Here is a 21662-nt window from a genome sequence, read left to right as displayed (position 1 = left end):
GGTTCAAATCCTTTGTTTGGAGCCAATCGATAAAAACGTTCAGGGCCTCTATTGTGGTTCTGTTTTAAAGCACGTGGGTTATGCGATGGTAAACCATTATGGTTAACCCTCATTGAATCAGACAACACTAGCAGCGATTAACCCCTGTATTATATAAAAAGATATATAATACTTTTGTTTGTCAGGGTTAATCGGTTCTGCTGCATGCTTTTGAATACGGGTTAACCGAGTTAGTTAACCATAATTTATGCCAACAGTATTATACGCATAGCATTACTTTCCCCGTGCTCATAGTCCAGTGGGTCATGAATTCTCGCTTGCGACCCGAGAGGTCCCGAGTTCAAGACTCGCTGCTGCCCTGCATTTTTTATATTTCCAACTATGTGCTTTTAAATCATATGAAACTTTAAGAAATAAGATTACATCATAAATATTGTTTTTAATGTGATTTTCTTATCAATGTGTTCAAGCGTGCGCATAAGTAGGCTTAACTGTACTCTCCTATAAGGTGGATTTTTACCCTTTTTAAAATTCAAATTGACATGTTTCTGTTATTAAATACACATATCCTAAGATAAATGGTACATAATTAAAATGTCATATATTAAATCTGGGGTATTTTATTATATGTATATCTGTTGTTTTATTATATATTTTAATTTGCTATGCCGCTTCAATACCAGAAAAAAATCCGCAATATGAATGTTTCTTATGACCGATCCCTAAATATCGCTTGAATTGTAATTGTAATTGTAATCCCGTTACCTTACTCCACTCAAAACAATTTGCTGGCCAAATAATTCATTATTTTGAATAAAATGTTGATTTCTAACAAACTTTAACATACAAATAAATAATTGTGGTTTTAAATATATCATAAATCTCTTTCTGTTGATTTTCAGGGGTTTTCTTTGCAGAAGGAGCATGGTATGTGGTTAATAATGAATTATTAATGAATACCTACTCAATTGTCTGTCCCGCACTTTTTGATCTGCTCTGATCTCATCCCGTAAAAAATATTGTGAAACTTTTGATAATAGTTGTACAATCACCTTCATGTTGTTGTAAACTACATCTGTAAACTACAAACTGTGATTTATCACATGTATATACATGGGTAAGTTATTGGTTTACACCTGTAACAGATGCAATAATGAAATGGTATAAAATAATGAATAATGAAAAATGAAATGGTCACCTACACAGTCATGAAAAATAATGTAACGGGAAACTGGGAATTGACTTTCATTAGCCTAAGTTGACAGTGGTGCTATAACATCAACATTATTTGGTGAAAATGTGGGTTCAATAGGGCTAATAATAAAAAATGAAATGTATACGATTTTTTTCCGACTTCGCACAGACAATCTTAGAATTATTGTGTTGGGACACGTGGTCAATTTTACTCCTTGTTTCCATCACCAGTCACGTAAATTTTGATGGACGTTTTTCAAATAATGTTCTACGTGTAGCTTCAACCCTCCTGTAAGCTATATCCCTCCCCTTCCCCACCAATCAATGTTGCAGAGTCTAACACGGATCCTGTTAATCAACATTATTACGGGGGGAGGGGGCTCAATTTTAGTGCATGGTCCTAAACTGTCCCAAGACTAAATTCTATGATTGTAGCATCAATTGGGAGAAATTCCATCAACATTAACGTCAAACAGCAATTACGTCATAATCATTGAAAGTGCCAAAAAACCCAAATGCGTTCCTTATTACAGTGGTTGCTTAAGTTACTGTTTGTAACTTAACATATCTGACTCACTGGTTCCTGCAGTGCTGTCGTGAATAGGTGAAACTTTTTAGGTAAAACACAATAAAAATAACACTGGATATTGAATCTCTGCAGAATTGACGGATTTCTGGGCTATAATATGGAGGAGGGTTTTGGTCTTCACCAAAATTGGGGGACACCAGAGTGAACATCAATGCTAGCAGCGTCATTTGTATAATATAAAAGCCATCATTACTTCTATCAGCTTCTATCATATCAAGAGAGTATTCATGTGTCCCACGATTATTTACAATGGCCAACACGAGATCAGCCGCAGCCTTCTGATTACGCTGGACAGGTACTAATATCTTCCATTGGACAAATTGAATATGATCTACTTTGGAATTTCTGCATGTAAATACCTGACCCACTCTCGTTCATGCCTTAGTGGTGACTGAAATTGGATGAAAAGTCCTTTCATGCAACCCAAAAGCTAGAGGAATCATTGTACCGATCAGAAAGGATTTGCCAAGATTTCAGTCCTAATGTGGCATTTTCTGAACGATTTTAAAGTTTGTTGAGATTAACATGATCAGTAGTCTTTGACCAGCTTGACGTTTTGACCCAGGCCCCCGGCCCAGACCAAGGTAAAACTGAACCTTGCCTACAGGGGGTTGTTTTCAAGCTCCATAATGGACAATCTTTCCAGATAGACAGACAGACCAGACTGATGTCACCTTAAGGTTGAACTTTCTTGAAATGCCCATGAACTTCTTGGGGTTGGTGAATTTGCTGTGTTTAATCAAGTTGCAAAGAAGAGAGATTAACTACTTTGAGGTCGTTTACTGTCATGTCATCCACATATTTGCTGTGATTCTCCAAATAGTAGTATGGTACTGTACTTCACCTCCTGCCTGGATTATACCTTTAATTCGGTAATTAAGGCTTCAGACTCCGGTGTTAATATTTGTCGTTTTATACCCATGAAGTTCCGCCTATTCACGACAGCATGAGGAACCAGTGAGTCAAATAATGTGGAACATAATTTTGGCAACTCCTTTGCGTTGTTCTATCAATGGTAGTATATAGTAATGATCTTGTTGATCTAATGGGATTTCTTTCAATTGATGATGCCTCTCTTGGTACATTGACACATATGCCAATCTTATAAGGGCGATCTGAGGTCAACCTCTATCTATCCTAAGACTTTGTTTTGCACTGGAAAGAGACGTTTCCTGAACTTCATTGAAGTCTTGTGAGTGTGCATATAGACTGTAAATCAAACATATAGGATGCTGGCCAATTGAATAAAATGCATTTATTCTGCTGATGGGTTAGTTTCTGTTTGTTTTACTCATTTTAATGCTAGCATTTATGGAACCCACATGCAGATTTAGAGGAATAAATTGTGAAACAGAAGTATATTATTTTATGTTGCTATGCTCCGGTGCCTTACAAATTTCTGTAACGCACTTTAATGAACAACAAATCCTACTTTGGCAGTCATTGTGGATGGCATGTTGAATTTCCAACATTCCAATGATACAATTGAATATATGAATACAAAAGCCACCTAAGTCCAAACTTTGGCCAAATTGAGTTAAGCATGGGAAATTGTTGCTATACATAGGCCTATCATATGCATGAAAGAACAACTCAAATTCATTCTCTGTGTCTATTGGGCATGTGAAAAATAGCATGTATGAAAGAATCACCCAATTCCATGATTTGAGTCTTGTAACACATTGATTGAAATCCAGTAAAATCTAACTGAAGGAATTAAAATGATACACGGGTTTTTCTCTCAAAATAACTTCGCATGGACTTAGGTGGCTTTTGTATTCATGTATTCAATTTGATAGGATATGTTTGGTTGAGCCCGAAAAAAAGCTAAAAAAAGATGTTTTGGTGGCCAATTTGACGCCATTTTGAATTCAAAGTACAAGCCATGTATGGGATCATTATTATTTAATAACAACAGTTCATTTAATGTATATCAGCACAGAAGCCGTAACTCATTAGTTACAAAAAATGTCCTTTTGGATAAAATATGTTTTAAAGGCTTCTTACTTTCTTTAGTAAGAAAATATTTTTCGCAGCCATTTTGGACGCCATTTTGAATTTAAAGCATAGTATCATCATAATTTAAGGACAGTTGTTTTACATTATGCCCAGAAGCCCTTACTCATGTATTAATTTAGCATAATAATTGGGCGCTGACTGAGCTGCTGCCACTCTCTTTTTTGTGCTCCTGAGCACTTGTGTTTTTAGTGGTTTATAGGCCACTTATTGTCTTCAACTTTTTACTGTCATCTAACCTAGATGTATGGACAATTCTGATCATGTTTTTTCTCTGGATGTTTCAATATACTGAAATTTCATGATGATTTTTCTACATATCTGGATTTTCATATACATATGTCACTGTATATATACTCCATTGCAATTGGAGTTTGACCAGTCAATAACTCAAGAGCCAATTAGGATTTTGGCATACCTATGTCACTGTTCATATACTCCACTGCATTTGGAGTCTGACCAGTCAATAACTCAAGAGCCTATTAGCATGATTAGTGCTACTCAAGAGTTATCATATACCACTCAAGAACTCACCATGAATGGACTTGTTCCACTTGGACAACAACCTTCAAGCCAACCAGCATCTCCTACTGTTTTGCAAGTGAACTGCTAGCACTTGCCCACAAATCTAGTAAATGGATATCCACAGAGACTTGCAACACTGCTAAGGAACTGGGTATCCTGCATCACAGAAGCAGACGTGGTGGATCTCATATACGACGTGTACCATCTAACTGTAACACACTTCCTAAACATTCAGCTCGTAATGACTCACCTCAACCCATAACAGTTCATATAACCCCTGTGCTGGACCGAAAACTCGCCAAACTCAGGTTGATCCAGATAATCTTAAACCCATAGCTCGTGAAACTTACAGTAAACTTAACATATATATCTGGAATGCAACCTCTATGAGAAATAAGACTGATACCCTTTGTGACTATATCCTTGATAAGGACATTGACAAAATGTGTATTTGTGAATCGGGGGCAAGAAGGGATGATTCTGTGGTTATCAGTGAATGTACCCCTCCTGGCTATGAATGTTTTAATATTGCCCGTGGTAGTCAGAATTATGGAGGTGGCATTGCTGTTATCTATAAGAGCCCTCTCAAATTATCTTTGACCAAAATCGAATTCAAACCCACGACTTTTGAGCTCGCTTGCATTTCTGATTCCTCAAACCAATTTCGCCTATTTGTTGTGTATAGGCCTTATCCATCCAAAAAGAATGGGTTGAAGACGTCAAGTTTTCTTCTTGAATTTGATGAATTCTTGGATGAAATAACCCTGTTTTCTGGCAAACTCTTAGTTGTTGGTGATTTCAATTTACACTTGGATACACCAAATAAACCCGAAGTTGCCAAGTTTTTGGAATCTCTAACGGATGCTGGCCTTACCCAGCATGTTGATCAGCCTACACATGGTGATCACATTATTGATCTGGTAATTTCCGCCCTGATGATTCTCTTCTTTTAGATTGTGAAGTGCTTGACATCTTGTACACAAGAAAACCGTCTAAACACCATGTCATTAAATGTTCCATTAATCGTGCCAAACCATATCGTAAAAAAGTTACTTCTTGTACTCGTAATTATAAAGAAATGGATAGTGCTGCCTTTCAAGGCTGATTTGTGTGAAGCTTTTCAATCATTTCTTTTCGATAGTGGTAGTGATACCCAAGTTGATTTCTATGATCAGGCTGTCAAGAATGTTCTTGATAATCATTGCCCCATGAACACTCGTTCGCATGTGTTTAAGAGTAACCCTCAGTGGTATACCAAAGATGTTCTCCTTGCAAGACGCAACCGTCGCAAACTTGAAAGGAAATGGCAGAAAAGTGGTAGCTTTGAAGACCATCAAAATTATCTTGATCAAATCCATCAGTTATCAAAACTGATTCGTCATGAAAAATCAAAGTATTACGTTGCCAAACTGAAATCGGCAGACACTAAGACTGTTTTTAAGACACTTAATACATTGCTGAATCGTTCTGTCTCATCTTTACCTTCATGTGACTCTATGGAACTGCTAAGCAATCGCTTCAATAACTTCTTCAAAGAGAATGTTGTCACTATCAGACAGAATATCAGATCTTCTGTCTCCACAAATGATGGCACTGAGGAAACTAACCATAGCACCAATGGTGCCAATGTCAAACCTCCTGTTCTGATTCAATTCTCACTTCTCAGTGAGGATGAGGTTGCAAAACTTGTTGGGAAATCGCCCAATAAAACATGTGGGTTAGACCCAATGCCTACTTGGCTTGTCAAAGAGAATATTGACATCATGTTGCCTGTGTTGGTTTCCATTGTGAATACATCTTTGTCTAGTGGGTCTTTTCCTTCTTCTTTGAAAGAAGCTATTGTCACCCCTGTCCTTAAGAAACAAGGCATGGATTGTAACAATCTTAAGAACTTTAGGCCTGTCTCAAATACAGCCTTTCTATCTAAACTTATTGAAAAATCTGCTTTGTGTAGTGTTAATAATCATGTTTGTAACAATAACCTTGCCCAAATGTATCAGTCCGCCTACAGGCCGGGCCATAGCACTGAGACAGCCTTGCTGAGAGTCAAGAGCGACATCATGAGTTATATTGACAATCAACAGGCTGTCTTCCTGGTGTTGCTCGACCTGTCGGCGGCTTTTTTTGACACCATTGATCATGATGTTCTGTTAAACAGGTTGACTAGTGTTTTTGGTATTTGTGGTAATGTTTGTGACTGGTTTAAGTCATACCTGAGTAATCGCACAAACAGAGTGAAGGTTGCCGGTGTACTATCTGATTCGCAAACTTTGAACTTCGGCCTGCCACAAGGCTCTGTAATTGGCCCACAGTCATTCTCGTTTTACACTCATCCCATTGCAAACATCATCAGCGTTCATAACGATGTAAAATACCACTTCTATGCCGACGACATACAACTGTACATTCCATTCAGTCCACGCAATAAATCTGAACTGGACAATGCACTGAGCACTCTCACTAATTGCATCATGGATATCAAACTTTGGATGGACCACAACATGCTTCAATTAAATGAAACAAAAACTGAGTTCTTTGTCATATCCAGCCCACGATTCAAGCACTCTATATCAGAGGTGAGGCTGAATATTGGATCTGATGTTATTGTTCCATCTACTACCATAAAGAACCTTGGTGTTGTGTTTGACAAAACGTTATCAATGTCAAACCAGGTCTCTTCGATATGGAGTTCAATAAGCTTCCACCTCCGCAACTTAGCGCGTATCCGAATGTTTCTAGACCAAGCTGCCTGTCAAGATGCAGTTCGAGCCATTATAACATCCAGGCTTGATTATGCCAACTCCTTGCTTTATGGTATTACATCAAAAGACTCAAAGAGACTCCAACGTCTACAGAACCGTGCTGCCAAGCTCATCTTCAAGGCAAAAAAGTATGATCATGCCACACCTCTCCTTCGTGAACTCCACTGGTTACCAATACCTAGTCGCATCCATTTCAAGCTGTTAACCATTGTCTACAAATATTTCATGGACTCAACAACATCTCCATCATACATCACTGAACTCATTCAGCCTTACATTCCCAGTAGAAGTGGATTACGCTCTGCCCAGGACACCAGGCTTCTCATTGTTCCGCATACACGCACTCTAACTGGTGATAAAGCCTTCTCTGTAGCAGGACCTTTTCTTTGGAACAAACTCCCTCGCCATATCCGCCACTCTCCAACGCTGGCAAGCTTCCGGTCTAATCTAAAGACTCATTTATTTGATATTTGATTTGTTGTTTGTTCTTGTATGTTTTTTTCTTCTTTATTTTCTTTTGTAAAGCGCTGTGACACATGGTTTTCTTTGTAAGAGCGCTATAAAAGTGCCTGCATAGTATAGTATAGTATAGTAGTATAGCATAAAAAAATGTTTTAAAGGCTAATTTATTGCATTTTTAGTCAAAAACCTGTTTTGGCCGCCATTTTGAACGCCATTTTGGACGCCATTTTTAATTCAAGTATGGGATCATCATAATATAAGGACAGCTGGTTTAACTAATGGCCCAGAAGCCTTAACTCATGAATTACTTTAGGATAAATGTGTTTTAAAGACTAATTTAGTGCATTTTTAGTCCAAAAACCCCGTTTTGGTGGCCATTTTGGCGGTCATCTTGAATAGGCTACTTTTTGGTTTGGGAAACATAGTGGATATTTTTTGCGTCATACAAGAAACCTAAAAAAGTTAATTTGATTAAGTCCTGTGGGTGCACATGACAGCTTTCCTGTCTGATATAGTAAATAAATTTTTAAAATTTGACGTTTCTAGAAGAAGTTAGAGAGGCAACCTATTTTGAAAATCTGTAAAGTTACCAACCGTTCAGCACAAAGTTTTTCGAAAATGTTTTGCAGTATATTTGCTGTGTCCTGATCTTACTTCTACTAAATATTCGATATCCTATCGTTTATTTATGATGTTACGAAGCAATCTTTGTATGGAATAAAGGATTTGCCACGCTTGAGCGACCTTAAACTATTCTTTCTTTGGCGGCAGTTTTGAAGCCAATTATTGCGGTGTGTGAGTTTCATCATTTGAAATGCCGGCAGAGATGGATTTCTCATAAAAGTATAGAGAAAGTTCGTCCTTAGTGTCACATCATGCATTTATGTCCACAGTATATCGTCTAACCCACAGCTACGTGACGAAGAAGATTAAAATTGACTGCGGAGGACCCTTAAGGGATCTAAAATGAGCGTTTATTGCTTTTCGACAGTATTTTTTGTGGGACATGAGAGCACCTCAGACCTATCGAATTGCATTCTGAATACGAAGCATGTCTTTCTGATATCAAATACTTTTCATTTTTTGAAAATCATAATATAATACAAATTTTATGACAAATTATAAAAACTTGATATTTTTCAAATTTTTGATATATAACAGTACTCGAAGTAAGTTTTATAAATCTAATGATATATTCTTAAAGTGTATGTAGGAGGAAAAGCCGACGGTCAATTGAAAATTTTACCTTTCATATTGAAGATATGGATTTTTTCCCAAAAGACCTAATTTTTTTGGTGTTTTGGGAAAAAATCCATATCTTCTATACGAAAGTTCAAAATTTTCAATTGATCGTCGGCTTTTCATCCCACCTACATACACTTTAAGTATAAATCATCAGATTTATAAAGTTTACTTCAAGTACTGTTAAATATCAAAAATATCAATTTTAATGATTTGCCATAAAATGTGTATTAAATTGCGAATTTCAAAAATCAAAATTATTTGATATCAGAATGACATTCTTCGTATTCAGAATGCAATTCGATATGTCTGATGTGCTCTAATGTCCCAAAATAAATACTGTCCAAACGTTCATACCCCAGCCCTTAAGGAAGTTATATCCTCTGTAATAATGACATTTTTAGGTAAAAATTGGGGTAAAAATTACATAATAAGTACGTTTTTCAACCTAAATATCTGATGTCATATTGAAATCATTCACTTAATCCCATATCAAGAACTATTTAGCATTGTAAGCTCTACATCTGTACCAAATTTGGTGTATATCCTATAAAAGAATGAAGGATTTCTCCAATATATTGCTCAGTGCGGCTGACGATGGTGATAAAGGATCCATGTGTTATGATGCCTTTGCACTGTAAATTACACACATGCAGTTTTCGTCCATTTTCAGTAATATCAATGCCACGCCAAAACGAATCAAGCTATTTCCATGAAAGTCACAGAATAAGTAGGAGACATGTGTGTCATTGTATTGCACTTATTAAGATGAGATACACTGTTGACTATATATTTTTCATATTTTGTTCAAAGACGGTATAAATCATTCTGGGACACCTTGTACATACCTATTTGACAGATGTAGTCATGCGTGGTTGTGCATGCTTGATCGTTCCATGTTCCAGCGGTCAAACTCCAGGAAACACATTCTTCACCTCCGTTTGGCTGATTATTTGCAAAAGGCCTATGTATTAAAAGTAAGAGTAGACATTCATTAAAATAGGTTTAGAATTTCAAATAATATACTTTTCAACTTTATATAATTTTTGAAGTTCAAAATTGACGCGCCATTAACTTCAAACAGACTTGAAATCGAATCAATATAAAATTAATAGGCCTAATCTACACCGTGTCCCAAAAAGGTTTGATACAGAAAATGACTAGCAATATTTTGTTAATGGTACATCAAAACGATGTTATTTTTCCAGATGATATATATTCATCGTAAGTGTCTGTTAAAAGTCCCATTCAGTGATCTCAGCGCAAGTGTAAAATTTTTTTAATCGTTTATAAATTGTTTAAACATGTTAAATGTCAAGGATAAGTCATTCAAATTCTCGTTATTCGCAATAAGGGCGCCACCAGCGGTTTGCGATGTAATCGTGATGTATCATGGGAAAATCGTGATGTATCGTGGGAAAAGGTCGACATCCAAGTCCGCGCAATACGAATATTACCATGCTATTACATAGGAACACGTGACAATATTTTTTAGTTTGTCAATATAACGGTATTACACGCAAATCGATAGAGAAAAAATTAATTGTGCACATTTCAAATCACATTACGAGGGTTGGTCAATAATATCCCGCAACCATTATTTATCTCCGCTCATGCATGACTTAGATGACTGTTACTTACGATCAATCAAGTTTGTACCTTTGTCTTTCAAAACGCACAACAATTAGTATCAGAGTACCTTTAATTACGTAATCTCATTTGCATAAAGTCATTGCTATATGTACACTGACAATAATTGTCAACATTGGCGAGAAATTTGAATTGGCTTTGAGGAACGTGTAATAAAAAGAAGCAGAAGTAAGGACCAAAGCAGTTTACAAGTCTTATTTTTGGTATGAGGTAATCTGAGTATATTCAATTGATAATTATGAAAGAAGAAATGTATCCGTCAACAGATGAGGAAAGGGACCGTCTTTGAACTTCACCAAAAATAGGCCTATAACAACAAGCAAAAATGGTGTGAAAATCTCGAAAAAGAGCCCACACGGCAGAAGAAAGAATCCAAATTATCTCAAAATTAAAACAAAATCAAATATGGTTATTGGTATGGTATTAGAGATCATAGTCAGGACAATAGAATTTGTTGCAACAAAAATAGAAATATGCGCATGCGTTGATGGTATACATTATTGAAAGTACCAAAAATGTATAAAAAAAGTAAAAATTCATCAAAAACGCGCTAAAAAGGTTTGCGGAACAGTAGCTGTGTGAGTGAATTGCTATACCAAGTCTTATGCTAAAATTAGACACACCTTTCGAAATTCAAATTTCTTATTCAATCCAGAGACTCTCTATGGTGTGCTATTTTAATTACAAAAACAAGACCTTTTGAAATTAAGGGTTAATTAAGAAAGAAATGTTTATGGTTTCACCACTGGGACCTCCCTTTTTTATAATCAGTAGATACCCAATCAAACCAGGTACCATTGGTTAAATTTTGTCATCGATTAATCTTTTTATCTCTTATTATGTAAAGAAGAATGGGTGATAAAGCCTACTCATAATTTGAGATATTCAACATGATTTCTTTTCTTTAATAAAAATGGTATATGTCTAAAAAGAGTCCAGCATCATGCCTATGTTATCGGTTTATAAAGCTGCAAAAACCGTGCCAGATTCTATACTTATATTCTCGAGATATTTGGCATTATGTAACAATACCTCAGTTTGGCGCGAGATTTTCTTGACTACTTTTCACCATAAATCAGGCAGTGCCCATACGCTATTGTGTTTATGCTAATGTCATTACGTAATCAAGCATTCAGCATCGCTAATACATATTCGTTTTGAAAGACAAAAGTACAAACTTGAATTTAGCGTAAGTAACAGAGTGCCAAGTCATGCATGAGCGGAGATACACCATAGTTGCGGGAACTTATTGACCAGCCCTCGTATTAAGTATTATTGAGTATCGATTCGCGTGTAACACCTTTATTTTGACAAACTAAAAAATATTGTCACGTGTTCCTATGTAATAGCATGGTAATATTCGTATTGCGCGGACTTGGATGTCGACCTTTTCCCATGATACATCACGATTACATCGCAAACCGCTGGCGGCGCCCTTATTGCGAATAGCGAGAATTGTCATTTGGTATTTTTGAAATTAAAAATTTGGGGAAAAAACAAAGAAAACAGCATTGACGATGTTGAAGCCCCATTCAAATACGTGTAGCTAATTGTTATACCTGACAGTATATAAATTACAGATTACATGTAAATGCCTTATTCTGTCTTAAAGGAGAATTTCGTGATCCTAGCATCCTCTTTTTATGACATTTTCAGTAGATATCCACGAAAAAGCTTATTTCCAAAATTTCAGTTGATTCCGATTTTGCGTTTGCGAGTTATGCATGATTATGTGTATTACACTGCTCCATAGACAATGTGTTGTAATTTCGTTCTGGTGCACCAGAACGAAATTCAAATTTGGCGATATTTTTGCTAAACGAATTAATCTGCAAGAAATATTTGGTACATAAACATTATGTAGCCAGAGGTATCCAGTGGTGTAAAAATCTCAACTTTTTTTTTGGGAAAAGTGGGGGGATGAGGCTGTGGATCACGAAATGCCCCTTTAAATACATGGTTTTCGGCTTAATCACTTGCAGGCTATGTTAGCACATCTATAACAATGACAAAGGTGCCAAAATCTGAATTTTGATGATTTTTACGATCGAATCACTGAATGGGCATTTAAGTTTCAACTTCGTATCAACTCTTAAAACGGCATTTCGTGATCCACAGCATCATCCCCCCACTTTTCTCAAATTTTTTTTACATCAATGGAAATCTCTGGCTACATAATGTTTATGTACAAAATATTTCTTGCAGATTAATTCGTTTGGCAAAGACATCATGAAATTTGAATTTCGTTCTGGTATACCAGAACGAAATTACAACACATTGTCTATGGAGCAGTGTAATACACATAATCATGCATAACTCGCAAACGCAAAATCGGAATCGAAATTTTGGGAATAAGCTTTTTTCGTGGATATCTACTGAAAAATGCCATAAAAAGAGGATGCTAGGATCACGAAAATCCTTTAAAAGACGTGTTTCAAAGGTGACCTACCATCCCAATATCACACAACGAAAGTTGAACACACACGCCTGTGATTTCACATTTTTGTCCTTTTAATTTTTTTTTCATGGTTGAGCTTATTGAACAAAGGAGACACACTAACTAAATATTGCATATCTGAAATTGAATCAGAGTTAGAGCTTCTTGATTACTGACGCTAAACAAAGTAGGACAATTAGAGAGTAGCACATTCTGGTGAAGGCGTTTCTGCACGCTGTTTATTTCCCTAGATTAGTCCTCAACAAAAATGTTGAATTACATGTCACGCGTAAACAGCTTGCTTGAAAAACCTTTTAGGGGTCCAGGGTCAGGCCAAAACTTGGAGACCCCCAAACTCTCCGTTAGGAAGGCATGTGTTCTCCAAGTTCGACAGTGGCGGCGGATATATTAAAATTTAGAGGGGCTGGTACATTTTCAATTTCAGACTATTAGCTCCAAATGAAGGTGAAATTTGCTATTTGAAGAGCCAGCGCTCGAGAAGCGTGCAAAATTGTGTAAATTTATCCCATTTTACCCTACCTTAAATTTGGTGGTTCTATTTCAGGCTAAAAAGGAAGATGCATAGGGAAAGTTTTGGGAGCTCCCACATTTTGGGGGCCCTGGGTCCGGGTCCATCTGGCCCCAAGGTAAATCCGGCCCTGTCGGGAACGCGTGGAATCACAGACCTAAACAGATGTCTTTGACTTTGACGCGGGCTTTGACGTTAATACGAGGGTCGGTCAGTATGTAATAAGAGTTGACTTGTGACGCCATATATGGATTGTTCTCTGGCATTTCTCAATGATCACATTAATACTGTTACACTGTAGGCCTACCTTTGTCTTTCAAACAACGCATGTAAAAATTATATCACACACATGATTACGTAACAGCATTAGCATACAATCAATGGTCTAGAGTCACTAGCTGAAAATGAGTCGCTTTTGTTAAGGAGGCACACAGGATCACTAATTATCCATTTTTAATCACCTCATAACTCGAAAACTATTTATGTAAAGTATACATTTTTTGAAAGGAAATGAGCTCATAAGTCCATTTAAAATGTCAGTTTTGGGTCAAAAAGTACAATTTTCGAGAAAATCCCAAAAACGGCTTTTTTAACCAAACATTTTTGGTCCGCCATAAAAAAATTATTTGAAAATCAAAAACTGTAAAACATGAATTTTATTAATTTAGGCAAATAAATCTAGAAAGTTTTTTGTTATTTTTCCGAAATTTTGCTTAGTTTTTAAAATATAGGCAAAAAATCAGTAAAAACGTGTGACCCGTGTTCAAATTTTTGAATCATGGGTGATAAAAAAGTTCTAGGCCCTAATTTAAAAAATGAAAAACACTATCTAGATTTTGGCCATATCTAAACGTTTGACTTAAAGACTTACCTCAGTGATGCTTCATTTAGACGCTATGGCGGACCAAAAATGGTTAAAAGTGGTCAAAAGTGAACTTGCCGAAAATCGCGATTTAGAAAAATACAGCGGATTTTAGGTCCATTTTTGAAGATTATTCCATAAATATATAATCCGGTGACTTGTGATCTTTGGTCAAGTTAGAAAATGAGAAGGGGCGTCCAACTGCAGCAGATTGGCATTTTTTTGGTGATTTAGAAGGTAAAATATACAATATGACAAAATTATCCATGCACATTCGGTAGATGTTTATCCACACTAGCGGGATACCCGCTAGTGAGTAAATGGGAGCGTTCACTATGACAGGAATAATTACTGAACAGGTAGAATAATTGAAAAGGTACATTTTATTTATATAAATCTGTCTCTTCTTACATTTCCCTTTTTTTTTGCCCTTTTTTTTTTGCTGCTTAGCTTGTGATTTTCCGTTTCAGTGCTATTTATTTAGGCCCTATTTAACCACATTCCCATTATTTTATAAATGTGTTATTTCTAACATTTTCCTTTTGGCTTCTCTTTTTTTATTTGCTGCTTGCGAATTCCCGTTTCCATGTTTTTTATTTAATTCTGTTCTCATTATTTTAGCTTCTTTTTTTCCCGTTTCATTTAGTTACTTTAACCCGTTGGCCTATTAGTCGTACCTCTTTTGTCATTTTAAAATTTCCATTTTCTTTTAGTACCCCTTCATGTTGTTTATACAACACACATTTGTTCCCGTATTTATTACGTCCTCTCATAGCGTGTATGCGGACATGTTTATCCGTTATCATAATCCCGTGACCCGTCCATGTACCTTTTTGTCTTTTATTTTCTATTTATTTTTCCTTCTTTCTATATTATCATGTCCACAGGTCTCTGGCTCGCAAGTCGCGTGGCTCTGCGCCGTTTACGCGCGCATTGGCGAAGTGCGCATTACGCACGCGGCGCTGACGCGCTGCCTGCCAGCTGCAGTTTTTCATAACAAAAACCCCGTTTTTACCCATATTTTCACTGTTTTTGCAGCCAATTCTTGACCGATTTCAACCAAATAAAGTCGAGGCAATTTCCCGTATATTCCTCGATCTCCCGTATGAATTTGGCGACATTTGGATCGAAACTGACGGAGCCTTTTACATAAACCACATACATACACACAACATTAGCCTATTTATATACTTAGGTTCACTTCAAGTTCGGTAGTGACGCCAAAGCCTTTTCGCGATTGCGCCGCAAGCGTGCCGTTAAATCGCTCTTGTGCGTGTGAGTGTACACTTTGCGTGATTAACTTGACGCGCGCGATTCACTGCTTAGGCCAACGAAATACGCACATACGTCACTACCAAACTTGCGGTGAACCAAATTATAGTAAGATGGAGTCGCCACTTTATTTACTGACAGTCTTGTTTCCATGGTGCAGCAGAGCGTCCGGCAAGCCCGCGGCGTCGCGTCGGCGTTTGAGGAGCGACAGGGCGCGCGGACAGACAGACAGGTTACGCGAATAAGTTGCACAGTGCATGGCCGTGTTGCCGCGAATGAAACCATGATTATTTAAGGCAGCTGTGTACTCTCAGACATGCATGTAGTAAAAGTGCCATAACTTTGTAATTATTCACGCAAGACATATAAAAGTATACATTTTTATAAAGGCAAGACATCAATAAATCTTAATATAAATACAGATTTGGTGTAAAAACAACAATTACGAAGAAAATCACAAAAAAGTGAGTTTTTGGCAATTTTTGTTCGGTACATCATAACAAAAAACACTCTTTCCAAACATTGTTGTTTTGTTTTTTTCTTAATCTTGAGACACCATTCCAAAAACGGTTTTTTTAGTTTTTTGATATTGGCCTTATTTTTGAGATATTGACCATATAAGGCATCAAAATGAACTTTTTAAATTCACAAACGCCTATTTGCACAAAATGATGCCTAAAATCGGAAATAGACCAAAATATAAAAAAATGAGAAAACCGTTTCTTAAGTCGATCATGCTTTTTATGATGAGCATAATTGCTTACCTATAGATGCTGTATTTATTGAGTTATCGTGTACCTAAATCGTCATTTTACCGAGAAAATGAACATTGAAATAAAGGCCGTTGAAGTTTTTAAAGTGGTCACATTTTGCACTTTGATCGAAGCTCAGAGGAGAATGCGCGCGGCAGTTCTCGTTTTTCTACCTTACATTACGTGAACATCGGGTAAATCCACAGCCCCTTGAGAAGTTTGGGCGAAATCTATTCATATCTTGATGTTTAAATCGGGGAAAAGAACTTGAAAAAATTCACATTTTATCAGCTAAAACGGAGCCATTTGACCGCTAGGTTTTTGTGAAATCAGTGCTTCCGTGGTACTTCCATAAGATGCGCCGCGCATGCAGATAAGCGTTGCGTATGCGTAGCGTATCTGTGCGTTAACATATTGCGCGACTACAAAACGCGATGCGTTGTTGCCCGCGTGTACCCCGATGGTACAACAAAGATTTTCTTTCCTTTTAAATTGCGGAAACGAGTGAAATAGTAAAATAAAATCCATAAAATAGAGCAGTTGGAGTTAACAAATCTGGATTTTCTTTTCTTGTATTAATAGAAAACATAACAAAGTAAATACATTTCAAAAAAGCTCAATTTCGCGAAAGAAAGAATGTCAAGAGTACACAGCCACGTTTAACACCAGAATTTTTTTTAATGTATATCCAAGCACTATGTTTTTAACTGACATTTCTGAAGGAAAAAAATATGCTTTATATTTGACCGAGAAAATTAAGTTCAAAGCAAAAAGGTGTATTTCTGAATTATGCTGATTTCAGCGTGTATCGATCGACTTTTTGAGCGACTATGCATAACAAAAGAAGCTGTGACCAGCGTTCAGAGTGTATAGATGGAGCAAACAAGTTCAAAACGCTTATCAAAAAAGTTTCTAAGCATGAAGAATCGACATCCTATCGCGATCGAGAGAAGAAAATGCTAGGCCACGTACAGGATGTCCCTGAAAGAACTGTATCGTCGGGAACTGCTTTTTGTGTACTTTAACGCACAAACCACTATACGTGATTCATTTTACCTTGACAGTCGCGGGGGGTCCTTTCGAACATTTCAATGAGTCAAACTAACGCCAGAGTGAACACGATAATGCGATTGATTTTCTTACACGTAAAAATACGGCCAATTCAGATAGAAAATCTTGTTTGTCGTATAGGCCTACTATAGACAAAATAATTTTTGTTGGCCGGCCTCTGAGCTATATCTTTTCATTAATTATAGATACTTCATTTCGTGTTCCCATGTTGAAAGTTAACAAGCTATTTCTACTTGCTATAAATATGCACACAGTATAGACAATTGAATGAAGACGATTTATTTGTGCTAGGATTTCGTTTAATATAACTATTTTTATTTTAATATATACCTCATACCTAATCAATAACATAGGAAAATATTGTAAAGGCCATAAATATACGCACTCATGCATAGGGAGACAAACATGATAAAGTTAATCTGTTCTTTTCATTCTCGATCATTAACATTTCACATGCATGCTGTTTGTCTCAATGCCTTCTCGGCAATCTCGGGCCATTTTGTAATTTAAATCGTGAAACCGTAGAACGATCTGTTGGTCAGCATAGATATTGAATAAAATTGAATCACATTACATCAATTCAAAGCTACACCCTTTTTTTGAAATACTGGTTACATGCGACTTAAAATGTATGTTTTGTCCCATTTTGATTGTTTTAATTACATAATCATTATGTTCATTGGATTTTAATGTGACAAATTTCCACTTGTTAAAGAAGCAATCTTTTTGAAAAGAATGATATATTGCGCGTTCAAAAAACACACTTTTTAACAAAAATTAATTACTGTGTGTTGACCACAGTGGTGTTGACCCACTTTTCGAGATAATCGTGATTTTATGAAAAATTTCTTTATTCAATCCTGTAATCCATGTTGATGCTATAATTAAAATGGCATTGACCCTTATCAACTCTCAAAATGCGGTCAACACATGCGACAGGCCTTTCGAATTGTCTAATTCAGAACAAATTTTTCAACATTATAGGCTAGGAGCAGCAACCTCAAAAAAATGAGTTCGTTTATCCCCAACTACATACAAGGTTTGACACCATAGGTAGTTAGTATGGACCCTCTAGATCACTGCTAGGTAGGTAGTAGTCTCAAATTCTGGTATCACTTTTTTGTTCCGCAGGAACTCTGGGTTCACTAACACCCCACCCTCCTGAACAGTACCTTTAAATATTTCTAGCATTTGAAAAGATAGGCATCATAACACCCTAGGTCAGTGAAGAGACTATTTAAAACATTACTCCGTTTCTTGCACAGAGATGTATATATGTTATTAGCTATTTGAAAAAGGGTACTGTGTGCGTGCAGTGCTAGTTGTGAAGAGTTGCTGACCTTGCATCCAAAAATTGAAACTATTGGAGCCAGTGATTGGCTAAGTTTTCTAACTAGTTTAAAATTGCTGGTTTCTTTGAAATGTTGTTGAAAAAATGTATTAATGTATTGAAAAACACTACGTAAGTACACAATGAATCATTTCTGCTTGTTTGAAACGATTAACATGGGTATAATTTGGCTGATTTTATCGAACTACTTCAGGTGTTGAAACATAATACTGCGTAATAATTGTAACTTACAAGTAACAAACAAGTGTGTTAAATCCATTAGTTGCTATGGGCAGCTAGTGAACTTAGCCCAATTCATTGAGCTTTATGACCTTATAGGCAAAACTCACTGTGCGCCTGTGTCAAGTTATTTTGAAGACAGCAATACATTGAAAATACTCCAGTTAAAAAAAAAACCCATAAAGCTCTCCAGTAGTTCTCATGACCTAGACCCATAGCTAGCTATATATAGGTACCAAGTGAAAATGAAATAATGATGCTTTTGGTTCAGTTGAACACAATTTGATTAATCATACCCTCAAGAGAAATGGTATACCAAATCCAATCTGTGATTATGTTGAAAATCTATACTCAAGATTACAAGGGCAAATTAAAGGCCCCTGTTGGATGTCATCACCTTTTGACTTCAAAAGGGGGGTCTTTCAGGGTGATCCATTGTCTCCGATCATCTTTCTGGCTGTGTTTAACCCAATTGTGCAACATTTAAAATCTCTGGAAGACAGCTATGGCTACAACTTAGATGGTTGTTGTTATATCACTTTGCCATTTGCTGATGATTTTTGTCTTATCACATCTAAAAAGCGTCACCACCAAAAAATCATGAATGAAATCTATGAGTTCACCAGATCCATGAATCTGACCCTGAAGCCAGTGAAATGCAAATCGATCTCCATACGTTCTGGTAAACCAGATGTTTGCACATTTTCCATCGGAGATGATGTTCTCAAATCCCTGAAAGATGCCCCAGAGAAATTCCTTGGGTGTAACATTACTTTTTCTGGCAAGTTTAAGGACATTAATGAAATAATAAGATCAAAGTTAGATAGCATGATCACTAACATCTCATCATGCATGGTCAGGGATGAATTTAAATTGCGGGTCTACACCCAATATGCCATCCCTTCGATCAGGTATATGTTAACGGTTCATGAAATTACTGACACCAAGCTTGATAAACTTGACCACATGCACACCAACACCGTTAAAGCTTTCTTGGGTCTACCACCACGGGGCCCTACTCCTGCTATTATCCATAGCCCAGATGGCTTAGGATTTCCTCGTGTTTCTGAGCTCTCGAATCCCATACTCTTGCATATGCTCGTTGTATGGTGAAAGCCGATGACCGTGTTGTGCATGCCCTCAAGTCCAAGCTGAACAGAGAGTCTAAGTGGAAACGTAAGAAAAATAAGTTTGGCTCGGTCCGTTGGAACGAAAATTACGAGCTAGCGACAAACCAGGCTCTATCTGCAGATAAATGGACTTCCATCAAACAAACTGTCAAAAACCTGGTCACTGATAATCGTCTCAACTTCTGGCGTGAGTACATAAAACCTCTTGTTCAACAGGGTAACTTCCTAGAGATCATTGAACTTGAAAATCTAGACCTAACATGAAGATCAATAATATATGATCTCCCCAGAGGTGTCCTCAGCTTTGCCGTTCGCTCTGCCATTGATTTCCTACCAACATTCAGCAACCTCAGAACGTGGGGAAAAAGGGTCCAAACTGGATGTAAGTTATGTGGCAATCATGAGACCTTGCTCCACGCTCTGAACAACTGCCCGTGTCACTAAATCAAGGTAGATACACCTGGCGCCATAACTCCATCCTCAAACACACCCTTAAAGCGTTAACCGGTCATGAAAATAACAACATCCTCATCTTCAGCGACATTTCGGGCTTCACCACAACAGGGGGTACCCTACCAGTTAATGTCATTGTTTCTAAACTCAAGCCTGACATTGTCATCCAAAATAATCAGGACAATTCCATCCATCTTGTTGAGTTAACTGTGCCATTTGAAACCAACATATCAAAAGCCCATGAGCGAAAACAAACGAAGTACCTTGACCTTGTGTCCGACATTTCAGATAATGGGTTTACTTGTGATTTGACATGTTTTGAAGTCGGATCACGTGGGCTCATTACCCAAGAAAATGTTGGACGCATTGTCGAGATATTTTCTTTTGTAGGCAGAGCCAAACCGTCTAAGAAATTCATGAAAGAACCCAGCAAAATGGCCCTCCTGTCTAGTTACACGATCTGGAATGCTAGGCAGGAGCCGGCCTGGGGCTCCGAAGATCAGCCCCACATCAGTTTGTGATCGCACCCACCGCCCTGCCATTTTGTTGGGTTCTTTCAGTCCTGCTTGGTATTCCTGGTGTGTTCTGCTTATTTGTATATTCTTGTGTATTTTTGCTAATGTATAATATGTCACCCTGCATTAATTTGGGCATCTTGTCCAGATTTTGTCCTGGGTTTTTGTTCCTCCTTGTATTCCTGCATTGCTTATATTTTGTATTTTGCATTCCTGAATAAAGGTTGATATAACAACACTTGAAAATACTCCAGTTAAAAAAACAACCATAAAGCTCTCCAGTAGTTCTCATGACCTAGACCCATAGCTAGCTATATATAGGTACCAAGTGAAAATGAAATGATTTTGTTGATTTTTTTTTTTTAATACAGCCAACAAGATTGATTCAAACTTTGTGTTACTTACAAAATGCAATACTGACTGAAGATCTATTATGTTGTACAAAACATGATATCATATTTATAACATATCTTGCATAAGGACAATGTGATAGTTGCAATTAAAATGTGAAAATTTTGCACATGATCAGATAGATGCCATTCTATCACTAATGGCTATAGAAATTGCACTCATAGAGCATTAGTTGGGCTATTGTTGACATAGATAGCAACAGAAATAGATACATTTGCAA

This window comes from Amphiura filiformis, unplaced genomic scaffold (genome assembly GCF_039555335.1).
Source record: "Amphiura filiformis unplaced genomic scaffold, Afil_fr2py scaffold_29, whole genome shotgun sequence".
NCBI lineage: Eukaryota > Metazoa > Echinodermata > Ophiuroidea > Amphilepidida > Amphiuridae > Amphiura > Amphiura filiformis.
This window is presented reverse-complemented; position numbering follows the sequence as displayed.